We start from the raw sequence: 13,419 nt of genomic DNA on the forward strand, positions 1-13,419 counted from the left end.
TTATTATGTTCCATTAAAAATGATTTAGTCTTTGATGAACATCTATTTGGTAATATGTTGTATCCAGATATAGTAAATTAAAGACATATATAAAATTATAGGGAAATGACATCTTCCGTTCCATTATGAGTAGAGCTTTTAAAATGCTATTTGTCACAACCTGTCATCTTGTCATTATGTAGCATTATGTAGCAATTAAAAAATGTATACTCTTCACTTAGAAGTCTTTTGGAAATCTAAAATATGACTTTCTATGGTTTGTGTCTCCATATTGCTTTATTGCCAGTTAAAACAAATCCACATGCTTTGATTCAAAGGTAATAAATTCCTCTTATTTGGAAAAAGGATGTTTATTTTTGTTCTCTCACCCTTAGCAGGTGGTTTCATTTTAGCACACTTCAGAGTTATAATTTCATGCTTATTAAAAACATTTATTATGATCTACATAGATGAATGAAACTTTTATTTTATTAAATTATTTGCCAAAAAATCTGTGATTTTTATTTTTATTTTTATTTTTATTTTTAAAGATTTTATTTATTTATTTGACAGAGAGAGATAACAAGTAGGCAGAGAGGCAGGCAGAGAGAGAGGAGGAAGCAGGCTCCCTGCTGAGCAGAGAGCACGATGCGGGACTCGATTCCAGGACCCTGAGATCATGACCTGAGCCGAAGGCAGCGGCTTAACCCACTGAGCCACCCAGGTGCCCCAAATCTGTGATTTTTAAAAATGTATTTCCTTTGAAGGGTTATTTTAGAGCATTCAAAGAGGATCTAAGAGTGTGGTATTATGCAGTTTTTAAGTAGGTATGAAATGGTTAATTATAGGATTGTTTCTTTAAGGCTTATGTATATTGTCCATTATATGCTATAAAATATTTTGAAAGTAAATTTAAGGTATGTTTTACGTAGTTTATTTTTTTGGAAAAAAATATTGAAATGACTTATGAAATTCAGTATACTCTCAACATTAATTTATTTTGAAATTTACCAGTTGTGTACTGAACTATTATATGGCAGATATTACTTCAGACTACACTGGTAAATGAAATACTTGGCTTTGTAGAACTTTTATTTTAATGGGTGAGACAATTCAAAGCTATAAACCTTAATAAAAATGGCATAGTGCATTCAAAAAGGAAGAGTACAATGGGGAAAAAGAAAAATTCGATCAGGGTGAGAAAAATCAAGGTTGCTAGGCAGGGGATGGGGAGTTAAAATTTTTAATAGAAAGATCAGGGCAGTTACAATGAAGCTGACAATTGAACAAATGTATGGAAAGGTGATGAATTTGCGCAGAACTATCAGCAATAAGGTCACTCGAGACAAAGGAATTGGCTATCTTGAAGGCCATAAGGTTGGATCATGCCTGGCATATCTGAGGAATAGCAAGGAGGCCATTGTGAGTGACTGAAGAGTAGCAGGGAAAGAGGTCACAGAGGTTAAATGAGTGGCTAGATCATGTAAAGCTTAGAAGTCATTGTAAAACTCTGGCTTTTATATTTGGAAACTTACTGTGTGATAGAATTTTTGCTAATAACTGAGAGTTCAAATGTCCATAAACTTTCAAGGATTCTTATTCTAGTAAGACAGAATAAAGAGAAAGAGTTCATATTTTCACATGGTGTAAGAAATGCTCGGAGATTCAAGTGTAGGAAGCTATGGGAGCACAGAAGAAGGCACTAAAATCACACCATATATTTGATGACTGTGACTATATATAAATTTGTATTTTAGATTTTTTGTAGTCATGGAATCACACAGTATATACTATTCATTGCCTGGATTTTCTTTTCTCAGCATCATTACTTTGAGATTCTCCAATTGTCTTTGCTCTATGGATGGACATTGATGAACATTTCCACTGTTTTCAATTCTTAAAAATAAATCTGCTATGAAATTCATATACAAGTCCTTGTATGAACATAGGGTTTGTTTTTCTTGGTTAAATGCCTAGAATAAAATGGCTATTTGTGTAACTGCAACATATTTTTCATTTAAAAAAAATTTGAAACTATTTTCCAAAGTGGTTGTATCATGATATATGCCAACAACAGTTTAGATTTTTTGTTGCTTCTCAATCTAGCTCAGACCAAGTACAATTAGCCTTTATAATTTTAGCCATTCTAATAGATATGTAAGCATGTCTCATTATGATTTTAATTTGTATTTCTTTAATGTTTAAATGTTGAGAAATTGGCCATGTGCCTATAAGCCATCCATATACTTTTGGTGACATGTCTCTTCCATTATTTCCTTCACATGTAAAATTGGATACTCTGTTTGGTTATTAGTAAGGTTTTTTATTTTTATTCATTTTTAAATAATCAGAGTAGATGTCCATTATCAGATATTTAATTTGCAAATCCCTTCTCCATCTTTACGGTTTCTCAATGGAGCTTTGATAGCTGTGTCTTTCAAGAAATATGCTACTTCTTTCCTGGTACACGGAGGTATGACTACAACATTATCAATGTTGACCTTTGCAAAGAAAATCATGGCTTAAGATATATGTAGTCTGCAGTTGTTGGGAGTGTTCACCATCCTTGCCTCTAACTCATCTCTCACTGCCCACACATTCAGGTATAGGGGAATATTGATTGACAAAATATTAATTGCCAAATAACACTAGTTAGAGAATAAGAAAAATGCAGGCACCTGATTATATAATATTACATAAATAAAATATGTTTTTATAAGTGCTATTGGAAGTAAATTCCTCAATACTTTAATCACACAGAATGATGGAATCCTAGATTTTTTTTCCTTGTATTTACTAAGAAAATGATCATGCCTCAAGTATATTAAAATGGAATAGGGAAAATTAAAAATTGTTTTAAGTTGATTTGCGTGTGTTGTGCGTATGTGAGAGAGAAAGTGAGAGAGAAAGAGAAAGAGAGAAAAAGAGAAAGGGAAAGACAGAGAGGTGGCTGCAGTGAATTGATGAGTTGGAGGATAGATTTTAAAGTTTTGTCTTTTGCTTTCTACATTTCCTTTTCCTTAGGTTCAAGAGAACAATCAGTAATATCTCAGATGCCTGCTGGTAACATCAGCAGAAAGAGTTAGAGGTTCCTAGAAAATTAAAGAAGAGATATAGTTTTCCTGACATAAGAAAAGTCATTTTTTGTCCCCAGCTATTTTCAATGATCTATACCCCACCTGTGTACTTGCCCAAGCACACTTCTTCCAAAACTTCCTGGGAGGTTCTTAAAAAGAAATGCAAAAACCTCACTCCTTAAGGATTTTGAGGGAACAAGGCAATGGGAAAACTAACAGTCACCACCAGACCAGGAAATAGCCTAAGCTATTGAGACAATAAATCAGTGGTAAAACTCCTAGTGCTATTTCAAAAGCAATCAAGGCCTTGCATTCCTTTTCCCAGAAAATGAGCCCAAGACCCCATCTAGTTTCTATCTGCTCTTGAAGCCTGCAGAGTCCCTTTCCCTTGACCAAAAGTTACCTCTGCTTTATTCTAACGTTGACGTTTCTGCCCTCGGTGGAATACAAGCTTCATTCAGGTGAACATGCAATACATATTGCACAAATACATATGTGGATGTGCATGCATCCACAACCTTATGACCAACCATACATGGGATAATAAAACTCTCCCTTCTGAGTATTCATTTTAAATACTAAATAAAAATCTCTCTCCTGTTCAAACAGTCAAGGCTTTGGAACTTATTCCCTGTGAACTCCTTGTATGTTGTAAACAAAGATTCCTTTGTTTGACAACTCCACCTGTTTCTGTGATTCACCAAAGACTGACCTCAGTTAGTTCCGTTACTGTAATGTAATATCAAGCATATCTAGTTAGTTGATCATTTTGTTCAAGTCTTACATATCTTACCAATATGATGACCATTTGTCTATGTAATCTTAAAATAAGGGTGTTGAAATTATTTTCCATTTGTCGTCCAAGGTAGAAGTTATGATTTTTGTTCTTAGTTTTTCCCTATATATCCCCAAATCTGTTGTTACTTATTAAAAGTCAAGAATTATTATACTCCTGGGGCGCCTGGGTGGCTCAGTGGGTTAGGCCGCTGCCTTTAGCTCAGGTCATAATCTCAGGGTCCTGGGATCGAGTCCCGAATCGGGCTCTCTGCTCAGCAGGGAGCCTGCTTCCTCCTCCTCTCTCTCTCTCTGTCTGCCTCTCTGCCTACTTCTGATCTCTCTCTGTCAAATAAATAAATAAAATCTTTAAAAAAAAAGAATTTTTACACTCCCTGATGAATTCATCCTTTTACTCTTATGTAATTTTGACTTGATCTTTATGTCTGATAATGAAATTTGCTTTAAAATCACTTTTCATTATCTTGATATAACCACCAATGTTATAGTATGATTGGAGTTAATATAGCATATTTTTTCTTTTACTTTTTAAAGCACTTCTATATTGAATCCTGACAAAGAAACAAAACAACTTTTTAACTCTGGAAGCATCTTTCTAAATTATCTTTTTTTTTTTTTTAATGAAGCAGTAGCAATTTTTGTTAAGGGACTTAAACTGAAAGTAGGTTTAGAAATTTATTTATTTATTTAGTAAAAGATTTTATTTTATTTATTGACAGCAAGAGAGAGAGAGAGAGAGAGAAGAAGCACACAAACAGGGGGAATCATGTGCAAAGGGAGAGGAAGAAGCAAGCTCCTTGGGGTGCAAGTAGTCCCATGCAGGGCTGGATCCCTGTACACTGGAATCATGACCTCAGCCAAAGGCAAACATCTGCTTAAACAACTAAGTCATCCAGGCACCCCTAGAAAATTAAAAAAAAAAAAAAAGACCTTTTAAAAACATTTTGTTTCTTTCTTGTTTTTTTTTTTTAATATTTTATTTATTTGACAGACAGAGAGACAGGAAGAGGAACTATAAGCAGGGCAGAGGGAAAAGGAGAAGCAGGTTTCCCACTGAGCAGAGAGCCTGATGTGGGTCTCCATCCCAGGACCCTGGGATCATGACCTGAAAAGAAGGGACACTTCTTGGAGGAAGCCACACAGACACCTCTTTTCTTTGTTTTTAATATATGGCAACTGATGCTTCCCAGCCACGAGGAGCATATTACCCATTGATTAAATCTTTGATAACAACCTATTTAAAAAGGTGTGTAAATATATACTTACTCAGATTTATACACTTTGTGTTTTCTTCATAGTTTGGGGCTGGACCCCATGGTCACAACACTGCTTCCAGTCTTTGCCTTCCCATCTTTTGATACCAGGTATTTGGTCAGCAAAGCAAATTAGTATCAAAATTAATAAGCCCTTGGCACCATATCTCTGGAGCAGGGCTTGCTCTTAGCCAAGGCCCAGAGCAGTTGACATCCCCTCGCTAGTGCTATAGCCCCAAGGACTAGGTCCCTGCCACCAGAACTCAGTCTTACATGTTATGCTAAGCAGACAAAACCAAAACAGGAAAGCTCTGACAGCTTTCACTGGCATGCCTCATCTCCAACTCCCTCGACATCTAGGCAGTACCAGATGACAGGGAGGGGTCTTGGTCCAACATATGGGAGGGAAGGAAGTAGCCACGAGCAAGTACCTGCCTCTCTGTTCCTTTCTTTCATGAGCAGGTTGTAAGGAGGAGGAAGAGGAAGGGGAAGAGAGGTGAACTTCAAGGGGTGAAGGCCTCAGGTAGGCAGCTGGCTCCTGCCAGTAGGAAAGGGACAAAGGAGAAGGCAGTGAGTCTTGCAGGGAGGGTGGGGGGTAAGGGTTACAGCTTATGACGGAATCTGGACAGGAGTAATAGGGATACTAGTCATTTGAGTCCACCATTGGCAAGCTGGGCTGGGTGTCAGGGCAGATAGGCCTCCTTGGGCAACGGCACATGAGAGAAGGTGGAATTCTTCTCTGAGGAGCAGGTGAAGCTTTGGGTGTTGGGAAAGCATAGACAGTATTGTTCCAGGGCCAAGGACAGGTCCGGTTACTCCTGGTTGGAGGTCAAGGCCACAGTATGATCCAGGTCTTCTACCAGCAGCTTGAAGGTACCACATGCCAGCCACCCCTCATTATTGTGTATAACTCTCTGGTGCACTTATTGGCTTATCCATCAAATGACTCCTTCAGCAGCTTAAAAACCACCTCCACAGGCACTCCAGGATATGGGAGGCTTCCAGAGTGAAAATTTTGCACAGGATCACCCCAAAAGACCAGAAGTCACTCTGGTGGATGTAGATCTGGTCAAACATGGCCTTAGGGACCATCCAGTTCACAGGCAGTCCACTATTGGTTCTCATTTTATAGTAACTGATGTGGTGATATCTCTGGCAAGGCTGAAGTCTGAGATCTTCATCATGTTGTCCTTTGTCACCAGCACTTCCCTGGTGGCCAGGTCTTGGTGTATGCACTTCTTGGAGGCAAGGTACTCCATGCCTCAGGCTACCTGGTAGGCACAGGATACCGGGTGCTTGGAGGAGAGTTGCTCTGCTGCATTGTGGCTGATATTGTAACAGTACTCCAGGTCAGGAGGCCTCTGGGCCTGCAGGTACTCCTGTATGTTGTCTTTGGAGGCATATTCCATGATAGTGTACGAAGGACCATCCTGTGTGCAGGACCCAGCAGGTTGATGGTGTCCTTGTGCTGTCCAATCATCTTCATCATCTCCATTTCTGAGATTAGGTTTGACAGGTCTTTCTCTGCTGCATCTGACTTCAACATCTTCACAGACACTTTAGTCAAATGGTTGGATTTGTCTTTGTCCAGCCCAATGGCCTCCTCCAACACCACTTGCCCAAAGTAGGCCTCTCTTAGGGGTCTGCCTAAACTGCCTACAACCAGCCTGCCTCAAGGCAGTTATGAACTCTAGATTATCCTCAAAAACATTAAACCACAAGCTAAAAATTCTCTTCACTAGGTCTCTGTCGCAGGTCTAATTTTCTTATCTTTCATCATTTATCTTTTTCCTAATTCTTATTTTCAGTATAGTTTATTTGGCTTCCAGGTGTTTCCCCGGGTTTCTGTATGCTGTTTCATAGGGAAGAATTATCCTGTCATAAAATTATTTCTTGAGCATTCATTACATCTCTCGGTTAAAATGGGTTCTTTTATAGTATTGATTCATTTGAGTTTTCTCAAAATGGGAAGAATTTTCAAAATGGTGTTTTCCTCAAGGTTCAGAGTATGTCTTAGCCTCCTCATCTTTACTCTTTTTGAAATTCACTTTTCAAATTCTTGTCCCTATTTTTATCTTTTTAAATTAAAATGTTTCCTTTTACTATTTTTTTATTTGAGTGTAGTTGATAGTCAGTGTTACATTGGTTTCAGGTTTTCAATATCTCCATACATTATTCTATGATCACTACAAATATAGCCACCATCTGTCACCATATAACACTATTATAATATCATTGACTATATTCTCTACACTGTCCCATATCTCTTTTTAAAATCTCTGATTTTTATGTTTTCTGTTATTCCAATTTTCGACCTCATTTTACTTGGTTACTTTAATAAAATATGCCTGATTACACACTCTATGCTGAAAACCATAGCATTTGATTTATAGTAGTCGTCTTCTTCTTCTTCTTCTTCTTCTTCTTCTTCTTTCTTCTTCTTAATTAACATATAATGTATTATTAGCCCCAGGGGTACAGGTCAGTGAATCGCCAGGTTTACACACTTCACAGCACTCACCACAGCACATACCCTCCCCAATGTTCATAACCCCACCACCCTCTCCCTAACCTCCCCACCCCCCCCCCCGGAAACTCTCAGTTTGTTTTGTGAGATTAAGAGTCTCTTATGGTTTGTCTCACTCCCGATCCCATCTTGTTTCATTTACTCTTTTCCTGTTCCCCAAACCCCCCACATTGCACCTCCATTTCCTCATATCAGGGAGATCATATGATAGTGCCTTTCTCTGGTTGACTTATTTTGCTAAACATAATAACCTCCAGTTCCATCCATGTCAACGCAAATGGCAAGATTTCATTTCTTTTGATGGCTGAATAGTATTCCATTGTGTATATATATATATATATATATTTCATTTGTTGATGGACATCTATGTTCTTTCCATAGTTTGGCTATTGTGGATATTAATGCTATAAACATTTGGTGCACGTGCCCCTTTGGATCATATACAGTCTTCTTTACCTCTATCAGAACCCCAGGAAGCTTTATTTATTTATTTACTCACATAAACAGATGATCCAACACAACGTTTTTTGATGTTCCAATGTATTATAATGTCTTACCGCTTAACACTATGCTTACTGCTCTCTTTCACTGTCTGACTAAATCCTCATCATCACTATGCCATTTAATGAGAAAGAACATTTGAACTCAGAGTTCTCTCCATATCAGGGAATGAAGACTCCACCCTTCTGTTTGTGCAGGTAAAATAAATGTTGATGTCTGTCCTGCACATACCCCATCCTGTTCACCAGAATATTCACCATCAAAATATATACACAATGAAAACCATACCTCACCACTTCTATTACCACCCAGCATGCTAAAAACACCATCATATGTTCCTGAATTATTGACTTGATTGATAACCCCACTTCCACACATACTGCACTCCTTTCTCCATGCAAATTTATTTTGGTACAGCAATTTAACCTAAAAATCAAGTCAAATGATTTTATTCTGCTGTTGAAAGACTTTTGGTATCTTCCCCTTTCATATTAAATAAAAACTGAAGGCGTTTCAATGTACTAGAAGGTCATACATCAATACGTTCTTCCTCTCTCCACCACTATGAACTCCTCATTGGCCTCCTTGCTTTTCCTCAAAAGTAACAGACAAGCTGTTCACACAAAGTCTATATACTTACTTGCTCTGCCTAGAGCAATCTTTTCCTTTAATATTTGTATAACACTCTCCTTCACTTCCTGGGTCTTTGTGCAAATAACATCTCATAAATGAGATATAACCACCCAAAACAAAATAAAATTAACTTTCATCCCAGCATTCCTCAATGGCTTTTACCTTTCTTGTATTTCTTTGTATCACTTATCACCATCAACCATCAATCATTATTCTATTACTGGTTTATTTTCTTATTTGAGACAGAGAGAGAGAGAATTGGGAGGGTGCGCAGAGGAAGAAGAAAACACCCCACTGCCTAGAAAGCCTGCTGGGGAGTTACATCCCAGGACCCTGAGATCATGACCCAAGCCAAAGGCAGTCACTCAATGGACTGAGCCACCCAGGTGCCCCTCTATTATTGGTTTATTTCACTATTATATTTCAAAAGAATGTGAGCTCTTTGTGGTCAGGTATTTTATATGTTTTATTAATTGAAGTATTCTCAGAAAGGTAGCTGGCAGATTGTAAGGGCTCACTAAACTGTATTTTGTTGTTATTATTGGGCTCCTTTATGGGCTTTACCTCTTACGCTAGAAGTCTATCCTTCAGATGTAAGCGATAAGAATAGAGCCCTGCTGCCTGTTCAAATGTGTAAAAAGCCTGTATTAAGTGGATATTTTAAAAGCTAAATGAATGGCTTAATAGTTGTATATGGGGGGAAAGGGAACATATTTTCCACAGTTTAGAAGTGGAGTTCTTTTATAGAGTTCTTGTACAAGCCTACACTATGGAACGATAATGGGCAGTTGTACATTACAATTATACAAACACTTTGGTAATTTATATCCTTTTTTTGTTATTCTTGACTGGATCATTTAATTCCTTAGGAGCATTATAGCATTTCAACTTTTCATGTTCAATAAACTTATTGGGATTGCTATCTTTTTTATTCAAATGGAGAAATAGTCATGATTTAATCTAAATAAAGTGTTATTGATTGTGTTGTTTTCTAGGAATGAGTCGCACATGCTAGTTTAAAAGTTTTGTTAAATTCCCAAGTCTGTCACTGATAAAAGCCTTTTGTAGATTAGTAACTTGATCAAAACGGAAAAGTTATGTATCACCTATTGTTATACTATCTTTGTTTCCATCTTGCATTGTAATAACACCCATCTTAACTCTATTTAAGACAAATCATTGCCAGATGGATTTCTGGCATTGATTGCAGGATATGAAATCTAGTATAACTAAAAGTTTTTGGTTTTAGTAGCATATAAATCAATTTAGAAAAATATATGTATTTGAATATAAGATAAAGTTTTAAATTATTTGGCAATAATAAACTAAACTTTTTTTTTTGTAAATTTTTATTTTCTAAAATTTCATTGAGCTCTCTTGCAATAAGAAACAAGTTACAAAAAATTAAGGTTTATTTACCCCAATTCAAAATTATTAGGAATATAATCATAGAGGTTGAAGTATTTAAAATATTGAACCCAAAATGTTTTATTAGGTAAATTCATGAATGCTGAGCATTCACTGTTAAAATATACTAATACTATTGATAGACTGGTAGAAGCCTAAAATCAAATATTTATTAAATATTTATATCCATATCTTTTCATAGCTTGGTAATTCATTTCTCTAGCATTAAATAATATTCCATTGTTTGCATGTACTACACTTTCTTTGACCTTTCACTTATGGAAGGATATCTTGGTTGCTTCCAAGCTTTTGTCAGTTATGAATAAAACTACTATAGACATCTTTGTGGGTATAGATTTCATCTTCTTTGGATAAATACCAAGAGCTGCTACTGCTGAATCATCTGGCAAGAATATGTTTAGTTTTGTAAGAAACTGCCAAGTTGTTTTCCATTCTTAATTCTCAATACACATGGAAGAACATTCCTGTTGCTCCACATCCTCACCAACATTTCGTGTTCTGTTGTCAGTGCTCTGGATTCTGGGTATGTACTGGTGTCTCTTTTTTGTTTTAATTTGCATTTTCCTGATGACATATGATGTGAAGCATCTTTTTATATGCTTATTTGCCATCTGTAATATTTTCTTTGGTGAGGTATCTGCTAAGGCCTTTGGCTCATTTTTAATCCGGTTTTTCCCCCATTGTTGAGTTTTTAGGGGTCTTTGTGTATTTTTGATTAACAGTCCTTTGCCAGATGTGTATTTTGCAAATTTTTTCTCATAGTCTGTGCTTTGCCTTTTCATTCTCTTGGCATTGTGTTTCACAGAGTAGACATTTTTAAATTCAGTGCTTGTGCTTTTGTAGCTAAAGTTATTGCGAAAACCAAGGTCATTTAAATTTTCTTCTATATTACCTTCTACATGTTTCATGTTTAGGTTTATAATCCAATCTGAGTTAATTTTTGTGAAGAGTGTAGGATATCTGCCTGGATTTATTTTATTTTATATTTTTAGATTTAGCTTCACCATTGCTACAGAACCATTTGTTTAAAAGATTGTATTTTGCTCTCTTGTATTGCTTTTGCTTTTCTATTAAATATAAAATATAATTGATAATATATATTCTGTTGCTTTAATCTAGTCTCTCTGTGGTATTACAATATCATGCTTACAATTATCGTTATGGTAAACTTTTTTTAAGATTTTATTTATTTATTTGACAGAGAGAGAGATCACAAATGGGCAGAGAGACAGCCAGAGAGAGAGATGAGGAGAAGCAGGCTCCCTGCTGAGCAGAGAACCCAATGCGGGACTCGATCCCTGGCCCCTGGGATCATGACCTGAGCCGGAAGGCAGAGGCTTAACCAACTGAGCCACCCAGGCGCCCAATCGCTTTAGTAAACTTTGAAGTCAGTCCTCAGTCTTTGTTCTCCTTCAACACTATGTTGACTATTGTGAGTCTTTGCCTCTCCATATAAACTTTAAAATAAGTTTGTTAATATTAAAAAAAAAAAGAACTTGCTGGAATGCATTAATTGTATAGATAAACTTGGAAACCAGTGACCTCTTGAGCTTAGCAGGAATTAGACCATGGACATCAGTTGTCACAGTGGTGCCTCTGGCAGAACCTATTGCAAATCCCTAGGCAAAATGACACCTCAAGGATCTGAGAGAATGTCTAAGAAGTACTTGATACATCCCTTGGGTATGGTTTATTAAAGTGTCCACCTGTCTGAAAGCTGGGGAATCTAGATAAGGGAGGGAAAATTAGTTATGATAAAACATATCAACAAACATCAATAAATTTTGTAAAACTAATTGTCATGGCTCATATACAATATGACCAACAGAGGGACCATCAGAAGGAAAGCATCAGTTATGTTTATTGTGAAATTTTTTATTCAAAATAAAGCAATGTGAGGGGAAGACACAATGAGAAAATTACCATTTTTTAAATGGTAAACATCTTACAAAATGGAATAGGTTTTATATTCTAAGTAGTATATTGAAAAGTAAAACATTGGGGCGCCTGGGTGGCGCAGTGGGTTGGGCTGCTGCCTTCAGCTCGGGTTATGATCTCAGGGTCCTTGGATTGAGCCCCGCATCGGGCTCTCTGCTCCGCAGGGAGCCTGCTTCCCCCTCTCTCTCTCTCTCTCACTGCCTGCCTCTCTGCCTACTTGTGATCTCTGTCTCTCAAATAAATAAATAAAGTCTTTAAAAAAAAAGAAAAGAAAAGTAAAACATTAAAAAATAAAATTTCAATGAAAAAAATTATTTAATTTTTAAAAAGGTTAAAAATAGCAGAACCATTTTTCTTATAACTGGAAAATACACTGTATATACATCTATCAAAATAACTTGTCATGGGGGAGCCTGGGTGGCTCAGTAGGTTAAAGCATCTGCCTTCGGCTCAGGTCATGATTCCAGGATCCTTGGATCGAGGCCCACATCCGGCTCTCAGCTCAGCAGGGAGCCTGCTTCCTCCTCTCTCTCTCTGCCTGACTCTGCCTTATTGTGATCTCTGTCAAATAAATAAATAAAAACTTTTATAATAAATATTTGAAAAATAACTTGTCATGTCTGGAATCAGGAGCATATGGAAAAAAATAATATCTGAGGACAATACTTCTGCCATGTTTTGTGCCTTGCTAATATTTTTAAACAGTCAGGCAAATTTTAGCCTTATTGAAATACCTGCTAAGATACCTGCAGTGCCTTTTGGAGCCCTATGACTATAAAAATTAATTGCAAATATTCAAAATGTTTACTATGGTGTCACTATTTAGGGCCACCACCAAGTATGTTTCAGAAGTAAGCATAACTGTTACTCTTCCATAAGGCAAAAGGGCATATTTTCAGGAGTTCCATCTGCTGTACCAGGAGGTGAATCAAGTAATGATTTTTGTCTATAAAATAATTCACTTTTCAATCTAACATTCCTCATTCCACATTATAATAATAAAAACTAGGAGGAGACTAAAACAAACAAACAAATACAACTACAACAACCAGCTTTTCCTACAGTGGAAAAGTAAATATAACCTTAGGAGTAGCCTAAAATTTATTTTTAAATATTTTAAGATAAACGTTTTTGTTAGAAAACCATATATTTTATATTACTAAGAAATAACAGGCAACGTTTTATGAACTTCTAAAAAGTCTAGTTACTTGTATTTATCTATTAACTCATCTCTTTATGAAGTAGAACATGATCACACCTCTTGTATCTACCCAAGTTTGTATGCTTT

Source organism: Mustela nivalis (genome assembly GCF_964662115.1).
Source record: "Mustela nivalis genome assembly, contig: HAP1_SCAFFOLD_388, whole genome shotgun sequence".
NCBI lineage: Eukaryota > Metazoa > Chordata > Mammalia > Carnivora > Mustelidae > Mustela > Mustela nivalis.